Raw genomic sequence first — 25,031 nt, forward strand, 5'->3', positions numbered from 1 at the left:
ACAGAATCTGCTGTAGGCTGCAGAATGTTTTCATCTGACTTTCTGGTGAGTTTCCACTCTGTTTTTTCAAAGTTGAAAACAGAGGATCCGCTACTGGGCTCGTGAATATATCCAAATGCTGGAGACTGGCTATAACAGATATCATAAAAGGATAGAAAGTTGTGTTTTAAGTAGAAAACTTTCTTGTGTCTGTTAAACATCAGCAGAGCTACCTTGCCTGTATTTTTTTCAGTATTCCCTGCATTTTTGCAATACCACTTAAAGAGGTCTAATAGTCTTTGCAACAAGTCATATAATCAGCTGGGCCATTTAAGCAGTACATTTGGGTTGCAAAGCAGAAATTCTGCATAAGTAGGGGGGGAACATAGTAGAACAACATTCCTGCTTAGGTTTTTTTATAAACTATAGGGAAGTTTTGCACTGATTCACAAATAATTTCCAGTTGATAAAATATTGTTCACCTAATAAGAAAATAAACTAAAATGTAGCTCTAGCTATTTGAAAAATAATACATTTACAATCATTATTTTCTGGTTGCCCTTTTCCTCTTCTCACCCTTGTCCAGCCACACACCAAACCAGTGCTGGCTAATACTGAATCACACAAGCACTGGCTACCGAAACAGTCAGAAGCATAAGAATAGTTCTCCAAGTTTAGTGAAAGTCTGTCATTTATGTCAGAATCACACACAAACACATTTAGTAATATCATTATCCTGGCAATTCAAATGACCTCACAGACCTGAATCCTGTTTTCAAAAATAGTGCCTGGGAAATACAATACTTTTTATAATAAATGGATCTTTTCAAAGAGATTGAAACCCAGGCCTCCCTATTTCTTAGAGAGACAACATATTCCAGATGCATAATTTTTAATATTAAAATGGAGAAATTAATTAGCTGCATGGTTTCAAAATACCTGAACTCCCAATAAAAATATTCCACAAGGGCTTCTTGCTGCAGATATCTAATGTAATCTAATGTAATCTAATGTAATCTAATCTAATCTTTGCTTTCATGGAGGATCTGGATTTTTCTCTGCATTACATGATTGCTTCAGATTACAATAAACCTTAAAAAAAAGAACAAACCCCAAACCTATGAGGAAAACTAAATGAAAACTTGTTTGCTAGTTTTGATAGTTTCAGTTCTGTAACAAACAAAGCTTTAAAGTCTCTGAAGTGTTTCTACAAGGTATATTCAACTGCACGTGGAACATTGGAATTGGAGGTAAACACATCCCCAAACTTATCACCTACAGAAGGACTTTCCCTCCCTAACAGAGGTACTGAAAGGGCATTGACAAACATTGGAAAGAGCAAAGAGAGAGGGAAAGAATGGGTTTAAATTTTGGATAGAGCTTAGTTAATCTATTCAGTTGTGAGTTTAACCCTGTCTGACCATAATTATTGATATTTTCTTTTTTTGATAAATAGAGCCCACAAGAACAGTATTGCAATGATAATGAACAGTAAAACTTGCAATCAAAACATTAGCAATTCCCAATTCCTTCAACTTAGAGAGTAATGAGTTTTCTACATCAAGCATTACTGAGTTTATGATTAACACAAAATTAACACAGTTGCTGTAAAAAGCTTTTTATATGTATTCCACAGTTTCGCTGAATGTATTGATTTGTTCTCCAGGTATACACTGAAAACAGTTTAGAGCTCAACATGAATTTGGCATGGACTAAACTCTGCAAGATTTCCTAAATACAGCTAACAGAGAAAGTTTAATGCTATTCTGTATAGGAACTTTTTCAGTCATAAATTTGTGGGGAAATTTGTTGTCATTAAAACAAAAATCTGTCTTATTTTAGGGGGAGACCAAGTTTCTCCTAAAATCTAAAAAGAGCTGTAGGTTTTGGATTTCACAGTAAAAATACCAAAACTAATTTGATTTTAGGGGAAAGGATTTCTAATCAGCCCTAACAATAGGGAACATTCTCCGTCATCATTCAGTTTGGCTGAACAAGGAGTCCTCAATTTATTCTATAAATGCAGAAAATACTTGTAAGAACCTATATTTACAACATTTAATAGCATCATCCACTAACTCTACACTAGGAAAGCTGCAGGAACAATAAAGGCAAGAAGTGCAAGAGAGGGCCTGTTGAGATTAGCAGTAAAGGCTCGGTGTAATTGGACATGCCATCACATCGAAAACGAAGGAAACAGGTATGAATTCCTCGGTGAATTACTGGCTACCCTTCTGTCATTGCTTGTATTGAGCTCAGTACAAAGTTTTAGGTAAGTTCTGTGGAAACTTTCCTTATCATCAGCTTAAAATCTTCAAAAAGAAGATTTAAAAAGAAGAAACCAGTACTACTTCATCCTGTATGTGGAAAGAGTACAGACAAGAATGTCATGCTATTTCCAAGACAGTCAATTGTAACATGCATGTGCAGGCCAAGTTTCTTCCATCAGAGGAGCAGTCGCCATGAGACTATTTAGTTACATGAATCACTAGTTATCTAGAGCCTTTGACAACATACAGTCAAATCAAATTCTTTCAGAGAAGACAGACACATGTAAACTTATATCCCCCTTTTTCCAAAAGGCATCTTAATCAGTTTATGAAACATGAAAAAAATCTAGCCTGTTGCAGTGCCATATAAATGTTCTAAAAACCTGAAGTGCTGTTGCTATAGAAGGCACATGAGCTTTGAATCTGTTGCTAATGAACAGTGCTTGGAAAACATCCTGAGAAATAATTGCAGGTTAATAACCAGCTTTCAGAAAATCCAAGCGATCCTCTTTTATTCCATGTGTCATAGCAGTCTGAGTGTGATACTACAATGCAACCTAATCCTAATTAGCTTCCTTAATCTCCCATTGGCTGGAGTTGATTTGTTCTATTCAAAACAGGTCCCCTAAAGTTTTTGATAACTCCCAAAACTACTTATTCTTTAGTTATCACAAACACCCACCCCCCCCCAACCTTTTGCAGGGAATCAAAGGAAATAAGAACTTTTCCTTAAAACCCCCCTGGTTTGTCTTGGACTGTCAAAAACTCTAAGCATACTCATTCCAGGTTGTCAGTTTTTAATACTGGGTTTGCTCATGTGTGAATGCAGGTAAGCTAACACCCTCCCATAAACTGACTCTCGAAGAAAACAGTAGAAATATAAACAGTTGCATAAAGAAATTATGAGCACCCAGTTTTAATATGATGATTACTTGTTTATAAGTACAGCCCATTAAAGGGTATTGGCCACACACCATAGTATCACTATATACTTGGTTTAAAATAGTAGCATTTACTTGGAAGGCATAACAAAAGTGTTTTCTCCCCAATAAATATTTCAATTTCCATTCTTCTTATAAAATATTCTACATATTTAGAGAACAGCAAAGAAATAATCTGCTCATGCATCACATTAAATGAAATGCAATCTTCATTCTTCAAAGATGAAAAGTAGTGTCTAGAAATGCATGTAGTAATCTGCTCATCAGATAAGTGAACTGTCTAAGAAATTATTTGAGAATACTTACATACAGTGACTCCAGTTTGCTTTGCCCCTTTTCACTTCTGCTGTTATTCAAGCCTCAGCTGAAACAAACCGTCTTTGACAGTTTGCGTTTCCTCAGAGCTGCTCTGTCTGTCTGCAATTCCTGAGATGAACACTCTTCCAGTAATTTATATCCCTATCAGAGTTCTCCTGCTCCCCGAGCAGAGGCAGCACGGCTGCTCTGTCATCTCCCAGTTATTGAGCTTCTGCAGCGAAGAAACAATAGAGGGGAAACTGACAACTGATAGTGTCCATCTACTGAAGGAAAAGCAACCTGAGACCAGAAAGTAACACATTAGATGGTAAGGGTACACTGAAGTGTGTCATCTGTCCTCCGGTGGCATTTTGACCCCCAGAAAAACTGTAAAATACTGATCATAAGCTTGGGAGGGAACAACAACACTGGAAAAGGATTTTAATGCAATCATTCTCATGAATATCATGATATTCAAAAAATAGATGTCCCTTTAAAGTGAAATTATGTCTTAATAAAAGGAAAAATTCTCTATTTCTCTTTTCCAGGAGAGCAGCAAAGGCTGAAATGCTCCTGACAGATACTATGTTCCCTTCAATAAGTTAAATTACTCTGTTAATATTAGCACCATCATGTTGACAATTATGTTGCATGAGGATTAGAAGCAGCGTAACTATTTAAATAATAAAATTTCTGTTTTGAAGGAATAACAGTAAATAATTCTGATATTCTGATGAAGGGCCATCTTTTTAACACAGTCTCTTAAATTTATTCTAGTGTATGAGATACCTTAATTACAATAACTTCTGTGAGGAAACAAGTGAACAGATGAATTGTAACATGAATCTTCAAGGCAAGCTCTCTATCAAAAGAGGCCTCCTCCTCAAAATTAATTTATATAAATCAATAATCATTCCCACAAGCCTACTTATTTATACAGTGGTAAATTTCGTTCTATGTAAAGGAATTCACAGAAATTTTATCAGCTAGTGCTACAGTTAAGAAAACATTCAATTTGGATGGAGAGTTCAGATTAGAATTTAAATCTCCATTGGAACATAATTAATGCACTAACATCTCTTAATAACCACAAAAACTGCTAGAAGAGGCAGTTCCATTACTACTTTTTTAGAGTTCAGTAGAACTAATTTTTATAGACAGGACTAAACATTTTTAACACTTACTTTACAGCCTCCTCTGGGATGGTATATACTGCTGCCAACTCAGCACCACTTCCTGACACTTTAGAGAAAAAAGAAAGAAATGTTAAACACAGTGGCAGAAGAAAAGTTTCAGTGACTTGATTAATTTTTCTGCATTGGAATCTGACTGAGATAACACAACTTTTATAAGAGGATATTACCTTTTTGAATTTAAATCTATGAGATGGGATTTCTGCCCCTCACTCTCCTTGTAGAATACACAGTATCAGAATCTTGACATTTGGATCATTTGTATTATTGGAGAGAAATAATAACTTAAAGACAGAAAACACATAAGGATATAAATCCAACAATGTCAGTAAATTCTCAAGATAAGATTCCTATCTAATAGTCCTCAAACACAGTGCTCAAGTGCCAGAAGTCCTTTAGGACATAAAGTGAAGATATTAAGCAGCTAGAATCACTTAAATACCATGACCTCATTCATATGGCAGTATTGGCGAGCAAGGAGACAAAATAATTACAGCCACAAGGGTTTAAGTGTGACCTTCTATGGACAAGTCTCGCCAGTGAGAGGCTGTTTTCATCCCCCAGATACTTAATAAACTAAAGGAGAAGGGAGGAGAAAAGAACCTGGTGGAAATATCATTGTATCCCCTGTTTGAATGAAAGATCTTCCTTCTAGTGCACTCTAAAGAGAACCTACTTTTCTGTAAATCTTTGTTTCTTCTGCTTCATGCAAAGAACTGATAGAAGACAAACCATTTCACAACTTAGGTAAAGAAAATCCTCCCACAGCTGAGCTATTTACAACTATTAATAGAGCAGATCTTGGCACACTGGAGATGCAGCATGTATAGCTGGAAGAAGCAATGGAACATGGTGTGTCTTCTATTTCAGGGAGAAGGCAAAAAGCAAAGAGAACACTGAAGTAGTTGCCACTTGGAGACCCTTTTAGAATGCAAAATGAAACAAGGTGTTAAGGCACACTCCAAACTGTGCTCAAGGCCCAGGGCAAAGGGCTTGGTCAGTGGACCTCACAGGAATTACAGTACAATGTGCAATAAATGAAGCCTTGAGAGCCCCAGCTGAAGCCTTTTCCAAATTTTTTGTCAAAAATTCCCGAACTGTTCCCATCACCAAGGGCAAGCCATACTGATGTCATCATACAAGGGAAGGGTCAATAAATATTTTCACATTTAGAATAAAATTATTTATTTAGAAGTTCACAAGGTTCTTGAGACCTTCAGCCAAAGAAGTTGAAAAATTATATTCTGATTCATTTTAACAATAGCCCACAGATAAAACTTGCAGAAATGTCAGGTCTAACTTTCAGGAGTGATTCAGGCAGATTAGGCTTATAAATCACTTAGATGCGTCTAAAATTTGTGCTTGAGAGGAAGCAAATTTAAGGAAAGAATATATAAGTTTTTCTTAAACAAGCACTATGTATTGTAACTAGGCTAGAAAATAACAGAGATGTGAATATTGCTTGTTGAAAAATTAGAAGGGATGGCTATGGCAGGATTTCCTATGACTTTATGCAATCATCAGAAGCAAAAGAATGAGGCAATTTCTAAAGCAGCTGCTGTTTATAATGTTCCCCTTCAGATCTCCACTTCTAAATCCCAGTCCATACTGCAGCAGAGACCCTCTGCTGACACAAGAAAATTCTTTAGTCACTATTTTCCTTCCCAGTCTTTCAGCTGACCTAAGCAGCTCCTAACACTTGCCAGGCTAAGATGACTCAGCGCTACAGTTAGATAACATTTTTTTCATTTCTTCTTGAAGTTCAAATAATAAACAGTCTTTCACTCCTTTCAAGATCTAACGTCAGCAGACAACTTTCAGCTCCCTGGTTCTCTGAAGCACCAATTCTTCAGCTTTACTAAGGCTCAGACAAGAATGAGTCAGACATTGACATCCAAAGAAAGTAATGTCCTGCTGCGTCTGTCACTATGCAGGAAAACTCGGACAGAAATTCCAGGCTCCCATGCCTTTGTCATCCAACTGTATTCCTAAACAAAGTTGAGTTTTCCCTTTTCTGGCTCCTCCTGGAAGTCTACCAGCTGCAGCAGGCAATCCAGAACTGCTTTGCTGGGTATCAGACCAGACTCATTTACTGTTTTCATTAACCCTGGAGGCACAGTTTCTCAGGGCTCATTCAAAACCTCATATTCTCAAAATACAGTTATCAGAATTAGGGAGACACTAAACATACTGAGATAAGACCAAAATGGACATTCTCAATTTTCTGAGTCATTGTATATGTCCAAATGAAGGAAAATAAGTTCTGCCAGAGTTTTTGGTGGGTTATATTATATTATATTATATATTCTATTATACAATTATATATATTGTATTATATATAATCTTTGGGACCTGATCAACACCCACAGAGAATCTTCCACAAGTTCAAAGTGGAATTACTGAAATGTGTATGAAGCAAATTTATATTATCAATTTCAACAGTCCCACATAAACCTAGTTTGTGCAAAGGTGAATGCCACCCACCTGCAGCATCACCTTATTCAGGAGTGTATTACCAACATTATGAAATCCCAAATCAATCCAACTGGGATATTTTCCCTGTCAATAAGAGCAATAATGGTTTTTGTTTAGAATATCTAATCTTTCCACTTCATGAGCAGCATGATTCTACTTCAGAGATGGGGGAATCAAGTCACAGGAAAGGTACTGGCTACATGAAAGTACCCAGTAGCTCAGTGGCTTAAGGCTGGATTAGCACCCGAATATTTGAATTTACCACCCAGATCCTCACTAACCAGCCTCTCCAGAGAGCTGACAGCCTCCCACTGTCCCATGCCAGTTACAACTTCATCTCCAGTGGGGAAGCTCGACCCCAGCAGCCAATAACTGTGTGTACCTTCTGCAGGCACTTACTGACTGCTGGGGCACCTGAGAAGAGCAGGCTATTTTGGGCCGGTATTCACAGCTCCAACTGAGCAGACTCTGGTGAGTACACCTGACAACACTGGCTCAGAGCAAGGCTGACACAGACACAGAGCACAAACAGGAAGAAATAGAGAGGGACTGGGTGTTATTGATCTAGGATTGTATTTTTCTAGGCTAATAAACACAGTGTCTGCTCATTCCTGTAGGTGTGTGGAAATCTCATTTCACAATGTCACATTCCTGAAGAGCACAGCTGGCATTATACAGATAATGTACTTTATATACAACATGCATTACCTTGTCATTTTGTAAATTAGACTGTGGCAGACTTAAGATAGGGAAAAGGTAATCCCATGGAATCCCTTCTCTTCTGATGCTGGTTTAGCCACCATCATTCCTGTCAAGCCAGACTAATTGCTTTGTTTTTGTGGGCTTCTAGGGAATAACATACTTACAAATTTGGAAAAAATAACAACATTGACTGTGCTGACTTTTGATCAATCACCACCTCACCGGGAACGTCAGACCTATTAAGTGTCCCTTCTTTGCCAAAAATTAATGAACCAAAAATAAGTACCAGAGTTTGGAACCATCTCTGACTCAGCTGTAAATGCCACAGTCACATCGGAGGGTGAGGAAAGAGGAAAAAGGAGTGAAAGAAGAAAGCAAGGGTTAGCAATAATTGCAGCATGTTTGCTTTTTTTTCACTATTAAATATGAGCAAATACTAGAACTCATAGTGGCCAAAGTGAAGACAGGTCATTTTAGATTTTATTGATCAAACATTCAAAGAGATTAAAATTTAGAAATGAACAATAAGTAGCTCTTCTTGTGCATCATTTCACATACACATGGAGTTGAACAGAAAAAGTCAGCCAAATGAACCAGCTTTTAACAAAACCAAATTCCCACCCCAAACTTCTGAAACACTATAAATTAAGTCATAGTTTTCCTTCAAGTTTTTGATTTTTTAGATCCTCATGAAATTCCATGAGACTGTCCCAAAGTCTTTGATAAACTACTTTCTGCTGAAAGAGTATTAAACAGACTTTCTGTATTATGTTTAAAAGAAATATTCCAACGTCTGGAAATACCACCAAGAAACTTTAAAGTAATCCAAAGAGGTATGATTTTTTAATTGTCCAGATCTTATCAAATTTTAGCAGTAACATATCTGTTGGTTTTGTTTTGTTTTTTTTTTTAATTCAGTACTATTGCAGCCTCTTTTCCTTTTATTTCCCAAGATCTTTTGGCAACAATAAACTTACTTGATTTCCTTTTACAAAATGGTCAGATTGTCTCAAGACAATTAAAAGGAACCATGCTGTTTGAAGTAACACTGCCATTTTCCTGCTAATGAGCCCTTGTAGTCCTGAGGTTATGGCAGGAGCAAAAGAACTTTAGTACAAACAATGACAGTCAGTCCCACAACATTTGAATGTGCCATGTCAGAAGAAAATTGCAAGAGGAAATTGCATCCATTAAGATTATATTCTTGAATCATTTGAAGGTTAATACTTTCAAAATATATAAAAGGTCAAAAACAATGCAGGTCTGCATTTCTCAGGTAAAAGGCTCAGACCATGAGCCATTCAGCCAGAATGGTTTAGGGTTCAATCAAAGGCTCAGAACATAAATTTGCAAGAGCCAAGAAAATAATTAGGATTTATTTAATGTTTTATTTAAGAAGAAATTAAATCTGAAAAATTTCAGAATGCCAATTTTGCACCCACTTTCCACATGCAGTGTCTTACCTTTTTCTATTTGAAATTACCATTAGATTTCCACGTTTCTTTATAAATCTAAAAACTTAACAAATTTCAAAATACATTCTAGTGTGTTTTCTTTCAATATTGAAATTAGGAGGTGGACTGGCTAACAACTGTCCCACACCATGGCTAATTCTTTCACAAACTGTGTGAAATAATATTTCTATTATTATATTCCTATAATGGTATAATATTTCTATTTTTATATTATTATGTTGTGTACAAGTATAAATAGGCAAAGCTACATTTATTCCAAGCCTCTGAGGGGTCACATCCCAGCTGCAGTGAGAACTGAGGCTCTGGTATTCAAGGCCATGGGTGCCAAAGAGCCACCACACCCCAGGCCACGGGACCAGAGCATTAAATTTGAAATGCCACCTCAACTATGAAACTTTTGCCTCTTCTCCATGTTACATCATACAGTTGTTTCAGAGAGGTATTGAAATAAATATTTACACAATCAAAATAGCCCCATACACAAACATCCTCCTGTGTGGGACTGCATAGAGGGTTTTCTGACCGCATACATTTTGGTGTCACTATCTTGGCCACTACACCACCAGCATTATCTGGAACCGAATTTTTAAATGTGGCCATCACATGGCTGAAGTTCAAAACTGCATCTTAAAATTTAAGTGGAGATTTTTGTGGAGGCTGCAGGAGTGTCTGTGCAGTCCCAGCTCACCCAGGACCCCACACATTTTCCAACATCCACAGCCCCCCAGCCCAGCCCTGCCCTGGATCCCACCCCACAGCTGCCCTCCAGCCCTGGGGAGGATCTGGGGGGAAGGAGTGCAGTAAAGAAGAAAGAAGTCTGAAATCTGACTCTATCACCATTAACTCCTCAAAAGACTCACTGCTGTCCCAAACAAATCCATTGGGCCGCTAAGGCCCTGCTATTTAGTGTCCAGGAGAGCACGCTGTATTCCATGGACTTACAGCTCCGTCCCTGGTTTCTGAGCTTTCTCACCTTCAGAATGACATTTTATTTTTGGCAATACATCCCCTTTCTACATCCTCCCTGCCTTTGCTTTACCCTGTCACCTAGAGGAGACACTAAGTTGTACAAATATTTCAGAAACTTACTGGGAATGTGGCCTGCCAGAAGCATTCCTCTTCCTGCACTCCAGCACATGCCTCACATGACAGTAGTTTTGTCACCTTGTGTGAGGCAGTTTTCCTTCAGATGACAGTAGTTTTCCCTCAGTGACAGCAATTTTCCCTCGTTTGACAGTAGTTTTCACTCAGGTGACACCACAGGATTTTTCCCTCGGGTGACAACAGTTTTCCCTCAGGTGACAGTTCTCCTTCAGGTGACAGCATTTTTTCCCTCAGGTGACAATAGTTTTCCCTGAAGTGACAGGACAGGAGCCTTCCCTCAGGTGACAGCAGTCTTCCCTCAGGTGACGGATGTTTCCACCCAGGTGACAGCATTTTTCCCTCAGGTGACAGCAGTTTTCCCTCAGGGTCCGGTATGATGGCCACAGGGCTGGCAGCGCCTCAGGGCTGTGCTGAGGCGAGCTGGGACCACAAACTCCATTCTTTGTGCAGGTAGGTTTGATTATAAATCTGCTTTGTGCCCTTCAGCTTTTGATCTCAAGAGGAGGGCTATCTCCTTGCCATCTCACTGATCTGCAGGCCCTTGCTTAGAAAATTCCTCAGGGTTTTCATGGTCTGGTCACAGGGCCAAGGTTTCTTCTGGGACCAGGGTGACATTTTACTGCCATGTTGTCTATTTTGGTGTCATTTTCCCCCTCTGTTCAGAGCAAAATGTGCTCACAGAAGGAAGAATCCCTCAGGAAGGGACAGAGGAGGGGGATTATTTATGTGATATTCTGTGTGTATTAGCAGGTTAAGGGAAAGAACCCTTCTTTGCTTGGCAGTTACTTTCTTTTGGTTTTTACATTTTGTGCTTTTATTGAGAGATGAGCAAATTTCACCCTTTTTTTCTGAGTTTTTTGGAGTTTGGAAGGGGTTAAGGGAGGCACTGCATGCACAGTGTATCCACATCTTGGGCATTGGCTTTTTCCAGGCGGCAAATAAAAAGTGATTTAGCATAAACAGTTATAAGGGGAGAGGATGAGGCTGCAATGTGAGACATGCATTCATTATCAAAGATTTATTTTGCTAACTGTTACTTTGCAGATTGACCTGCCAACATTACATGTAAAATGTTGGAGAAGAAGGAAATTATCCCATTCAGTTTCTGCCATTGCTTTTATCTTGATTCCCTGGGGCTTTATGGGGGCAAATTGTAGTCAAGGCAAGAAGAGGAGGATGCTATCTGACTTCAGGCAGTGAAACTGAGGTAGATATTTTTAGTTAATTTACTAAATACTGTGATCAGTGGTAGTTTATAACTCAGGTATCAGCCTCTGGATCCCTGCCCAGTGTTGTTTTGCTTTCACTCTTACTTATAAACACATCTACATCCAGATAAAAGCGTCTTTGTAAATTTTATTTATTTGGAGGTTTCTACATGTGATGGAAAAACTTTAAATGGTAGATGCAGAACAGGCTTTGGATCTAGACAAATTTTGCACTCACCAAAACAAATTTGAGCCAAATTTAGAAGTAGTGCCATAAGACATGCTCCTGGGGAGTGAGAGGCTGGCTGTAGGCCCAGATCTGACAAAGATCTTTTGCACAGTTTTATCTTTATACTCTGTGAATAGTCCCACTGATCAGTCTGTCAACCTGAAGTACTAAAACATCACCAGCTTGGCCTTTAAGTTTCAAAAAATTGATTTTTAAATGAAAGAACTTTTTAAAAAGGTATTTTTTACTTTGCTTTCTGTTTATTGAGCCTTAAGGAAACATCTGTGTCGTGTTTTCCAGTCTTTTTCTTTGCAAGGACAGAAAAATTTTTTTTTTTTCCCTAAAATGAATCTGGAGGTTCTCATGTAGATTTACGACTTTCAGAGATGAGATTTTAGGCAGATGTCATGTGTTGTAGGATTCTTGGTAGGAAATGAGAGAGTCGGCAACACAGAAAACACAGCACTTGTTTGAAGTTTGCAGAATGCCTGGATCATAATTTCTTTGGGGCAAGAGTGTTAATTGTATTGTGGCTAAGTGATGCACGTGCAGTTGTGTATAAGAGTGCGTAGCTCACTCTTCTGATGCCGTATGTCTGCTTTGGTCTGTTCATTGCACCTCATGCAGCTGGTCCAAGGAAAGTACCAGTGGATTAAAGATAATTGCAGGCCAATGACTAATGCTTTTATTCTGTGGAAATCACGGGGGAAGTGCATAAGAAGGTGTCAAAGAGTCTGATTTAACTTCAGAGCAGGTGTCTTTTGGAGAAAGTCAGCATACCCACAGAAGCAAGCAAAAAATTACTGTGGAAATGCTCCAGATAACAACCAGAAAATTAAATTTTGTGTAAATGGGAACAAAAAAAAAAAATAGTGTGTAGCTGGAAACAACAGAGAAGTAAGCACTCAAAGGGTATTACTGATGTGTTTTAATTAAAAATTAAAGTAGCTTAAGGGCTGACCCAAAATGTTGGCAGTGAAATCAAACCAAATCCAAGAACATCTGTTTTACACATAGCACTCAGCAGCCCTAGCTGCCATCAGCCAATGCTGCTACAAGGTTCTACAAAGATACAATTACACAGCCTCTGTCCCAAACAATCTTGATTTGGTGTAACAGACAGAGGACAAGTTTTACACATGGAGGAAAAAAGCATAGAAAAGCTGGTTATTCCTCTGTGAAACAAAAAATATTTATGAGAGGACCTGAATACAGACCTCATGTCTGAAGAGAATATTATGTCTTCAAGAGCATTTCTTGACACTCTGTGACAATCCACACTCTTACTTTTATTGTATAATGGAATATTTTTATTGCTGTTTAACTGAGGGGATCAGTTAAATACATATTTACCATATAGTTTTTTCACAATTTGTTTCTGCCACGTTTTTCTATGTCTACATGTCCACTGTGATTGTTATTAGATGCTATGATTACTGTAGATGCCATAAAACATTAATTATTACTGGGAGAAGCAACGCTGTAGCTGCCCAGGTTGATGCACATTTATACATGGGCAGCAAATGTTGTATGCAGTTTGAGTGGTATAAATTACAGTTCCTGGCTAGGCTATTAAAATCTATTTTCACAGCAAGCATGTGGACAAAGGGAAATGAAAGCAGCTTTGCTGGACCTGCAGGACACAGATAAATGCTGAAGCAGAACTCAGCCAAAAATCCTCATGTCTGTGGTCAGATAGCAGAAATTCTCTAGCAGAAAAAGTTAATAAACTGTCAAAAACATACTGTGGCAGTGTCTATGACTTTTCAGACTGCAGAAAATGTGTTTTCCCTTGCAAGATACTCTCTTTAGACAACCTTCCTCTAAGCTTAATTATGTACAGATTGTAATTACTGTTTTCCCCAGAGTAATCCTTTAAATACATCCCTCTTTTGGGGGAGACTGTGGGCAAAAGTGTTGCAGCATCTCTGGGTGCTCTGTGTTGGTACAGCCCTGGCACTGGATAGACTGGAAAGGCCTTGGCACAAAAGTGATCTGCATACTTTTTTCTTCCAAAGATCCTGATTAGTTAAAACCTACACAGGAAAAGGTAACCTCCCCAAAATTCCTTAGGAAGTTTTCTTGTGTCTAAACTACTCTGGAAAAAACTTACAGAATGAAAAATACCTGTGGACTGCAAGGCTCGTTTCAAAGCCCATCAAACACAAGGACTTCCTTCAACTTCAAGACTACATTGGATTATTGAAGTCATCATAAATGACCTAAGAATTGCGTGGGAAAGGCACTTGCTGTGTTAGGCATAAGACTCAGCATTCTAAAAACTTGATCTAAAAGTAGATTTTTGGCTTCATCAGATCACTTGTGAGAGACCCATGCCAGGTTCTTTACAACCACTGAAGAGAAAGTCTAAACCATGTCTTGAAATGCAAATCATGGTCTCTTTCAGTATAGTCTGCTCTAAGTAGAAACAAATGGTTTCTGGAACAGCATATTTAGTTTAATTGCTACTTCACTCAACAAAACCCTGATAAAATCCATAATAAGAGAATCAACACTCCATAAGCTTTTTAATTGTTGCAATATATAGGGATTCCCATTTGTCTTGATGACAAATTTATAAGAAGCCTTCTACTACATATGGGTTGGGGCTTAATTTCAGCATTTTATGGCCAATCCTGAAAATCCTAAACAATGCCCCATATTGTAGTCCCTTTATCAAAACAACTGGAATACGATCCTCTTGTAATTTTATATGATATTATTCTTGAGGAATAGTTTTCTAATGGTACTGTGCTGGTGGCAATTGATTCTGTTGTTCAACATTCTGGCACCTGCATACTTCTTGTAGGTACACACATGCACACTTTTAATTGGAGCCTGGCTACCTGCCAGATTAATTTACTAAGGAACATGATAAGGGGATATTACTCCAATATTATGATCTTGTCAAATATTGTAATTGACCCTTTGCAGGTTTTTTTCTGTACTGTAAAGAACTGTGTTTTTCATTAAGATCTATCTTAAATATAACTCACCAAAACAAATAATTTCTTAGCCTGCAGTATCTAGAAGCACCAAGAGCACAGCGAACATTTTGTGAAGTAAAACTTCTTTAGAAGTTTGATTTTTTTTTTTAATTACTTTACTTCGATAGTAAAAATTATGGCATTTACTGTCAAGCAGATGTTTCATATATTTTTTTGACTTTGAAGAAAGCACTTAATACAGAAAAAGTTACACTTGCAGTAAGTATATTAACATTTTTCTCATCCAAACTTGAGGCTGAGCATGAAAATAATCAAAAACATATTTTAAAGAAAATGAAAGATATTTTTATTTAATATTATTTTAATATTTTTAATTTAAACTTCATCTCCTTATAACTCACTTTATATAGTTACCTAAGAAGTCCAAACAGCATTTTTTCAGATGTTATTTTCATGTATTTGATGACTTCTCTGTGTAAAATTATTAGTAAATAATTTAAGGCTTATTTTTAATGTGAAAAATCAGAGGAATCTTGTAGGACTTGATAGACAATTTCAGCAATATTACCATGCTGCCCTCTGCAGTACACTGACAAAGCACTGCATGGTAAAAGTTTTGTAGGCATCTGCTGTTCTTCTTTGCATCCAAGAAAATTACCACTGGAAAAAAGGAAGCCTTGGCTAAGCTCCTTGAAAAGCAGGATGAATATTTAGTGTTTCACTTCACTTAGTCCAGAATTTTCTGGGCATGTTTTCCCAAGGTATGTATTACTATGTAGGATTTAATCCCTGGCTAGACCCGAAAGCCTTTGATGAAAATAGAAGTGATTATTGTAAGATCACCTCAGTGCTTGTATTCAAGTTCCTTAGTGAAGATTTTAATTTTTTGCTTTAGAATCACCAGATTGAGGTTTCTCAGCAAAACTGACTTTTGTCATCTGGAGGTGCAAGACCAATGTCAGACTCCCATTGAATCCAACTGTTGTGGCTCCTATGGAAAATAAGTCTCAGAAGTCCTGGGACTCTACTAGGAGAAAGTAGTAGGTATCAAAGACAACAATAAAACGTGTTTTCCCTCACAAACTCAAAAAACCCCGAGACATTTGGAAGACCTATCCATCTGTTGTTTCCTAAATTAATTCATCTTTCTCCAAGATGTGTCTCATGGAAAAAAGAAAAATTCCCTTTTATTCTTCCCTCCTCTCTCTCCCTTCCACAAATTGCCTTAAAACTATATCAGAATGAAAACAAAGGTCAGGCATTTATGTTATCTCTAAGTTCTGGGGAAAAAAAACCAAACCAAAACACCAAAAAAAGTGGAGTTTAGACCCAGTTTGAATTACTTTATTATCTTTTTAGGAGTCTCTTCCTCAATATAGATATTTGGTATAAAGATTCTCAGTTGCAGATTGTCGATAGCTGGAATTGGGGTTCAAAGACAGCACAGGTCCACAAACAGAAAGTACAACAAACCCCTCCTTTATCCTGCTTCTCCAACACAGAGAGATGTTAAAGTGTATATCATTCATGTTTATTTTTGGGTCCTTTCTCTGCTTCCACAACTGGAAAAAATGCACAAGTTAAAAGGAAAGATTGTTATCTTCGAAAGTGGTTTTAGGGATTTTATAACACTTGAGAGCAGCTAATTAAACTGTTAGAAGTTATTAAATATTTTAAGTACTTTTCCACTGCTAGTCAACAGGACTTAGATGCATTATTTCTTTAAGTCCCTTTTTAATGTAAAAAGGTGCCTTTCTTTAGGTGCCTAAAGACTTGCAAGAATATACTTTTCTCAAGTCTAGACTTTCAGGTCAGGCAGAAAGAAAATGTAAGCTAAGTGACAGGAATTGCAGCATCTTCAGACTGACAAGTCATGAAAAATTAAGATCCTGACAGGAGACAGCAACATTCACTATGGTGAGAACATTGAACTGCCTTTCAGTATAAGCAAGGAAAACACCATCTATGGGAAAAGCTACCTGTGATAATGCAGGGACTCTGCAAGGAGATCAGAAAAGTCCCCAAGATGATGACACTGATGGAGACATCAAGGCATTAAGCTGATAGGGCATGAAGAGAGAGAGGAACTGGCTGTCTCTAATTACCATGGAAAACCCGGACAAAGGGGCATTCCCAGACATGGAAGAAGTCAGATTTGAATTGTCACTGGAGGTGTGGGGGCAGAGAATTATGACTAGATACACAGTTGTTTTTCTCAAAAGATATCATAACCTCTTACAAACATTAATTAAATTGTTAATTACTTCACAGTCTTATTGCATAAGCAACAGTGTAACTACAGGTGACTCAAATGTGGAATCAGAAGTGTCCTGAATGCTGTAGCTGTTCAGGTTTGCACCAGATATTCACTGTTTGAATTTTACTTGGATAGCAGCTCAGCTGATAAGTGAGTGATGATCAGTCTTTTGATGACTGGATGTTGATGGAAAAGGAAAGGAAGTAAGCCCAGGTGTCCTGCTGTTTAAATCCTAAGTAGACAGTACTTCCTAGTTTATTCTGAAGTTTGACCTAGTAAAAACTCTGACATTTAGAAGGCTTAAGATTCTAACTCCCTCTGGCAATTTTAGAAATACCACCTTCCATTAATAATCTCCAATGAGAGAAGGTTTAATATTACTAAATATTTTTTTGATGAATTTGTTCCCCATACAAGTGAGGACTTCTTTGTGTACATATGACCTGTATGGTGAAAAAACCCCACATGACTAGTATGTCAACCTTTTGGGGCTTTTTTGAGAAAAGATCACATCAGCAAATAAATCCACATTATCCTAGTAAATATTTTTAAAGAGGATCCAAAACCAGATCAGAGCACAAAAGTAGCTTTACTAACAGCTTCTACTGAGATTAAATATATATAAATATATGTATATATCTCCCAAGACAAAATACACAACTTCATATAATCTGCTAAAGAGAAAAGTAAATATTTTGCAACCACAAATGAAGTCAAAGCATAACATTGTGGTGAGACTTAAGAGGAGTTAACAGACCAAAATGTCTCATTATTTCACAAATTATAGCAGCATGAAAAAACACTCCTTTAGTTTCAGGATATTTAGCTCGGTTTCATGAATTAAAAATATGTGATTAAAACAAAGCAGTGTTTCAAGCCCAGCTCCGGACTCTGGCTGGGCTCAGTGTGATCGGTGCAGCATGAGTGACACCGAGCCCACACTGCAGGTATGAGAAATGGGCTTCTGCCACAGAAATGGGCTGGCACTTGGACAGAGCTTGGTGCACAACATTTTCTTATGCCCACACCGAGGGCTTTCTCAGGCAAGGTGATACAGTGAATGCTTTAGGTTCCTTTTGCTAATGCTATGGATTAAAGCATTAAGGGTAAAAATGCAACTGGTGGCCTTGACCTGGTTTGTAGTGGATGCCGGGAGCCAAGTTCTGCCCTCAGTTACACCCTGTAGCTCCCCTGAAGTCCGTGGCGGTGCCAAGTGTAACTGAGGGAAGAATTCAGCTGTTCAAGTATGTCCATGGTTACCAAGCCAACTGGCAGCAATTGCCAGGGAATAATAGGAGTGTTGAGGGCAAGAACTGAGGAGCCTTCGTGGGGCAGTCTGGAGATCTGCGCAGTGCTTGTCTACAGACTGTCTGGCCTCCTGAAGTCAAAGCTATTAGTTTTTCCTACTTGCTCTAATGTACTGCAGACAAAATGGGCCTTTCACTGGTGCATGCTAATAAATGAAATGCTCACCAGCTGGGGCTCCTGCACATCTCCGTGCATTGTAGCAGCAGCCTTTTGTTTGTGCCAGACCTAATCTTGAAGTTTCATGGGGCAGGGAGCAGATTTGAAATAATTTCAGATTCTAACACAGTAAATCATTATTGTTATTAATGAAGTAGAGCTGAGTAGCTTCCAGGCTATTTATGACACAGAAAAACACATCTTTTTGCAGCATAGTTAGTAGTTATTTAGTGCTTCATATTACTGAAATTGGGAGTAGGCTTTCTGGCTCATACACTGATTCCATCTGAGGGAACAAAAGATTTCATTTCCCAGGTGAGGAATCAAGATCTGGAATATCTGTCTGTACTCATATTGGAAGAAAAGATCCTAAACTCTGGTATCCTTAGTTGTAGTGCCTTTGGATATCAGGGATACAGCCCTGACCAGCTTGTACAACATGAGTTGTGTGTGGCCTTGGTGAAGTCCTACAGGTGTACATTTTCAGTGTAGAAAAACTTCTTGACACTGAATAGCCTTGACTTCTGGTATTAAAATGGAAAAAAAACCATATTAATCTTTCTATGGGACAAGTAGATTCTTTGAACTCCTGCTCATACAGCTGTAAACTATTTGAAAAGTGTAAACTTCACCAGAACAGATTAAAATCCCCTGCCAGCCATTTCTGTTCAGCTTTACAATAAAGATATAATGAAAAATCAGTTGGACTGTTCTGACTGACAGTAATTTTGTTTTGAAAAGATCTTTAGACAGGCAAATTATTTAAAAGAATTGGACAGAATCTCTAACCTGGAAAAGGTTAAAATTAATTAATCAGACTTTCAGTTGAAATAAATCTTTCTTGGTCTATTTAAAATAGTAGAAGTGTTTCAATTTGTACCAGTTCACTCTTTCCCATCCCTTGCATTACAAACACATTGTCATTTGAAAAGGTCTTCAATACAGTAAAATTAACAGGCAAATATAGAAATAAATACACATCGAGACACTGTTGTTTTGTGAGTTCTATAACTAAGAAATCCATACTCAGTGTAATAATTTCTTTAATGCTAAGCATGTAGATCCTTCCATTTCCTCTGGGGCAAATTGAAATTAACTGTTCCCTGCAAGAAGAGATTTCTTCCACCTCCAACAGTTTATTGCAGTGTCTGCAGTTTCTGACAATTACTGCAGTTTTACAGAAAGAATTTGCACTTGCATGGTATTGTGCAATCTAAAAGACATCAAAGGGACACTTCACATGCAATATACAAAGACCAAGCTCATACTTCCAGTAATTTCTGGAAGAAAATGTACAAGCATTTTTCTACAAGGAACTATAGACTTCAGTATTTAGAATTTAAAGGAAGAAATTACTAAGTACTTCAAATCTGAAGGGGATGGGAAGTAGGAAGAACGTCAACTGCTTAAGCAAGGATTTGCCCATTTGATTCATAATTAAATTTTGCTTATCTAAAGCATGCACTTTCCAATGATCCAGAACTACAAATGGTTCAAAAGGGAAAGACTGAGACATGCAATGTCTCACACTTGGCCTCAGTGTTTTCTAGGCAGCTGTTGGACAGCACAGTGAAAGACAACACCCAATATTGTGGTAGTCAGCAGCTGACCTGAAGGCCTCACAATAATAATTAATCCCATTTTATAACTTCCTGTTTTATAACTGAAATAACTAAGACATAATTTCAGTTATGTAAGTACCTTGATCAGTAGGTTATGTAATTGACCAGTGTGGACTGTTGGAGAGCAGGCCCAGGCCGTTGGGGACGCAAGCAGCTCTTGGCTGGTTGGCCGGGTGGCAGCTGGTTCAGCTGATAGGGATCGACCTCACAGACCTTCAGCTCTATATAAGTAAAGGAGGACTCAATAAAAGGGGCTGTTGTGCATGAACCCAGTGTGCCTTGTCGCTTGTCTGTCTCCGAAACTGTGACAGCCCAAAGGTGGGAGGGCAGAGACATAAAGTACTCAGCTGTAAAATGAGCCCATTCTAATTATGCTAAAAGATCCTGTGTCTTCAAATGGACGAATGTCATTTGTTGAATCACTCCTCCTTGAAGAAACTGCTTTCCAATTTTATTTCCTCTGGAGGAAGATCCATCTTCAATCACTTATTTCTATTTTCATTGAAAAAGAAAATTATCTTTCAAGAAAAAAGAAGAAGAGTAGAAATTAAAACTGCCTTTACAATTCTTTTTTTTTTTTTTCAAGAAGAGGGGATTGAAGGAAAATACTTTATTTAAAAGAAAGGAAACAGTTCATTCCTCCCTCATTGTCCTGTTAAAAATGGAGAAGGGCAGTCAAAATGAGAATTGCCCTTTTTTAGAGCTGAGTTAAAGCATGTGTCAGAGACTGAAAATAATTCATGCCTCAAACATTGATATAAAGTTTTGCTCATTATAAAGAAGCTACAACCAAAGAAGCTTCCCTGAAGACTGGGACTTTGGACAGAAAGTCAAACTGCTGATTAGATAAAGGGAAACCCATTGTTCAATCATCTCAGGCTGAGGGAAAGGAATGCATCCACGAAAGGCCAAAGCCACCAGCTGCACTGAGAATCATCCCCGGCTGAGTTTGGGGTGGGGGGAGAACACAGCTCACAGAAACCAGGTTTACACAGACTCCCCCCTGCAAATGATGAGGGAGGAGGAGGTTTCAGTGCTTGGCGTAACCTCTGGCCAGAGGCAGTGAACACCCATCCTCCGTTACACAAACCGGCCCAGCTGTGGAACCCCCAACCCCACATCCATGGGACTTTCACATGAGAGGCAGCTGAGGGGGTGTCATGATCCATCAAAGACCTCCCAAAGTGCTAGGCCATGCACCACAGGACTGCACGTGAGGCAACAAATCCCGAGTCTGCTGCAAGAGACTGCCCCCCTCCCCCAGGGGGACATGCCTGGGCATTGTGACCTGGCCTGAGGATGTATTAACCCATGGGATTCTATACTTTTTGGGGGACCTTCACCACTGAGAAGACCAGCTGGAGAGGATCATCAGGGTGCCAGTGGGACCCATGGAGCAGTGATACCCTTTTTGTCCTGTCTCTTCCCCTCTCTGTCCCCCCATCCCTTTCCCTATTTCTCCCTTCCTCTCTTTTCTCTGTCTCTCTCATATTTACTACCAAATAAAACCCATGCTATTGACTGGAATATGGTCCTGTTTGCACCCTTATTCGGGCAGAGGTATTTCTAAGAACCTTAACAATCGGATCTTAACAGCATGATACTCTCCACATTACTGCATGAGGAGGACCAGTCTCAGATGGCTGACATTGTCAGAATTACATGGGAATCAGAGCAGATAGTGATGATTTATAACAGCCTTAGGATTGTCTCGAAGGCCGTAATGTTGGGGATTTAGCCTGTTTGGTTTTATTGTTTTGTTTTGTGGGGATTTAGCTGTTTCAGTACTCATCAGGATTATAATTTAGAATCTCAGTGCTGTACAGTCCAGTTTCATGACTCACAGCATCTGTTACTGCATAGTGGCCAAGGGTCCATAGCAATTATTAAAATTGACCAGGGGTCGAGAGAGGGACAATTCCCTTTTTGTCTGGTGCTGAATGCCACAGAGAAATGAAATAACATAAAGTCCAAGTCACTCACAAAGGTGGGGTGGGAGGTTATGTAGAAGCAATATTCATAGGTGTAAAAAAGCCAAACAAACCTCTACTTTATACCCAGCACATATTCAAAGAACAACTGAACAGCTTTTCTGTGACCACTGAGTATGTCATCATTTCATCCTCACTTTGTAGACTTGGCTGAGAAACAACTTGAAAGCGAATACACCCACACTTCCACTGTAACAGAAGCTGCATCCATATGATCTGTGCACAGAAAACACTTTGCCCATAGCTCTTATGCCTCCTGACAACCCTTAGAAGCCTCTGTATTCATAAAATGGACGTGGGACAATGTGAGGCTGGAGACATAAAACATTTTGTGGGATATGGTGCACCAGTTCACCTTCGGCAGTCTCTCTGGGGAGGAGAATACCAGAGGTCCAGAGAAGAGTCAGCATGATCTGAAGAACAGTTTGGAAGATAGACAAGAACATAATCTATCAATATAGCCCTCTAAGCACGTGTCCTAAATTTTAATGGTATGTGATTGTATCTTTCTTTTTAACCTGAATTTTAAATCACATAATCATCATCCTAAAGTGTCTTAGGATTTCGTAAACAGACATTATTAGATATGGTTTTAAGGGCTGATTTAAAAGAGCCTTTTCCATTAATGAAAGCATGAACATGGGTTATTTTAATGGAAAAAAAAAAGTGTTATTTTCCTTAGAATCACTGATGAGAAATTTAGAAGAATAAACACTCCAGAGAATGGAAACTCAGATTATAATCATGCAAATATAATAGAACTCCTGAAGTATAGTGTGGTACACTAACCCTGGTACAGCACAGCTATGGCAATGAGCCCGTTCTGCAAGTACAATAAAGCAGAAGCAGCAATCAGCTTCTCATGCAGTGTCCTTCCTGGCAGATATAGCTCAGGAAATATTTTAAATATTTAGACTGCTCACAAGTGTTCTTATCTGCCTGGAGAGAAATTCATTATACCATATATAACATATACATACATTCTGGGATGTGGAGGATTCACTTGAAAGTACACCATTTATTCCAGTATTTAGCTGATTAGGAGGGAAAAGACAGAACATCCTTGACAAATGTTAGAAATTTTCTGATTGTTGGATTTACTTACAGTGATGGCGAGTTTACTGAGTTGCTGCAGGAATTTTTTCTACAAAGGACACCTTGATATGCTTCATTCATCTGGAACATCTGAAATGAATCACAAGGAACGGATGGAATTTTCAAGAGAAAAAGAGAGTAATAAAACGCCCACCATAAAAACTAATTCTCTATAAATAATCTCAATCAGGAAAACCTTTACCCCTGAGACAACCCAAGGCTGCTTTTCTAGTAGCTCTTTCCCTTGTGACAAGAACAAACTTTCCCATGCCACAAATCATTCCTGTCCATCATTTTGATATAATCTGAATGAAAGTCATCCTACTGTCACAATGTGCCCTGGTTTTTCCAGGCTCAGCTTGGGAAGTATTTGCATATTTGGTTGGTAAGACTTACTGAGCTTACAATCAACAATTATGATCTTTCTGGCTGGTTTTTACACCTCAGATCAGCAATTTTATTTTTGTAGTTAAGCCCTTGCTTAATTGATTTCTCGAGCTGAATCCATTTCTGGTGATGTTCTTCTGGATCAGCTTCTGCAGTTCCATTGCGTTGCCATGTTCATATGACATCAATCACTGTAGAAGAAAGTTCTTGGTCTTTCCAAAGAGAACGTAGGAAAAAGTCTGATGGATTAGTAGAGCAGTGCTGCAGGAATTGAATATTTGTTTTCTATTTTCTTGATGGAATGGCCTTAACTTTGTGAATTAGTCTGAGTCAATCTTTTCTAGAAACTGATTTTAACTAAGTCTGATTTGTGAAGGGGGCTGTTTCCTACATGCTTCAGCAGCCTCCCTTCTTGGATCACACCTCTCATTACAGTCACAGCACAAAAACAGCTTCAGATCCATCATTAACCGCTCCCAGGATTGCTACTTCTGTCACTCAGTTTCCTATTCCATTACTATGGTTGCAACAATAGGAAAATGTTTGACTTGAAAGCAATATTCTTGTACTAATGCCTATCAAGCCTGTTTTGATTGCAGCTTAGAAAAAACAAATAGTTTCTCTTCAGTGGGAAATAACTGCATTTGCTAATGTTTTGGCCTTATGTACATTGCAAAGAAAAGAACCAGCTAATGGCTAGGTTTTTAGGTGCTCTTTTCAGTCTTTGGTAGCCTGAGGGAAGATGAATTCTTTGCCAAGCCAGATTTGTATGCCTGGTTTGAGTTATTGACTGAGTGGGTCTGCACTGCACAAGGAATTCCAGTAATAAAAAGCTCATTCCCGGCCTATGTTATTGGTCATCCATCTCGAGCAGATGCTGGGAGACAGGATCTGACACTGATGCTGGAAAATGTTGTATCAGAAGAGCCTGAATGACAATTTGAATATACACAGAGATGGGAGAGGGACCAGAAAGGGGAGGGAGCAGCCAAGCTTGCAGACCTTTGCTCAGGAAGATCATTCATAGGTACATCACTGCTGAATCCTATGATGATAACACAGAGGTAAGCAATTAGTTCCTGCAATTATTGTAGCAGTGAGGATGACTTGCAGGCTGAATGGTAAATCCAAGGATTGATGCTGAGCTCTTCTCACACACAATAGTGCAAAATGACAGCATTCCACTGGTTCTGTTGTTTTATAAAGGTCATAAAATGTTGGCCCAATGCAGGGCAAAAGGAAATGAAGATTTGATCTGTAATCTGCTTCTTATAACACCAGAGGGCTGTTGCAGATCTCACCAGCACTCCTGTTTGGTATTTTTATTAAATTCAAGAAACAAATGTTACAAATTTGACTTGGATTTTACCATTTTTAGCATTTGCTATAGGGTG

General features: G+C 38.5%; 1 protein-coding gene across 1 annotated transcript in view; it reads right to left on the reverse strand.

The window, feature by feature from the left end:
- Nucleotides 1-3,753, reverse strand: part of ANKFN1 (ankyrin repeat and fibronectin type III domain containing 1) — a 130,602-nt gene extending 126,849 nt beyond the window's left edge. Inside the window, exon 1 of the mRNA XM_042032357.1 lies at nucleotides 3,497-3,753. The gene's annotated coding sequence lies outside the window, so the exon portion shown is untranslated. The remainder of the gene's footprint in view (nucleotides 1-3,496) is intronic.
- Between the last annotated feature and the right edge of the window lie 21,278 nt (nucleotides 3,754-25,031).

Source organism: Corvus kubaryi, unplaced genomic scaffold, assembly GCF_017639235.1.
Source record: "Corvus kubaryi isolate FWS band 111438036 unplaced genomic scaffold, C.kubaryi_AGA036_p1.0 37353, whole genome shotgun sequence".
Lineage (NCBI taxonomy): Eukaryota > Metazoa > Chordata > Aves > Passeriformes > Corvidae > Corvus > Corvus kubaryi.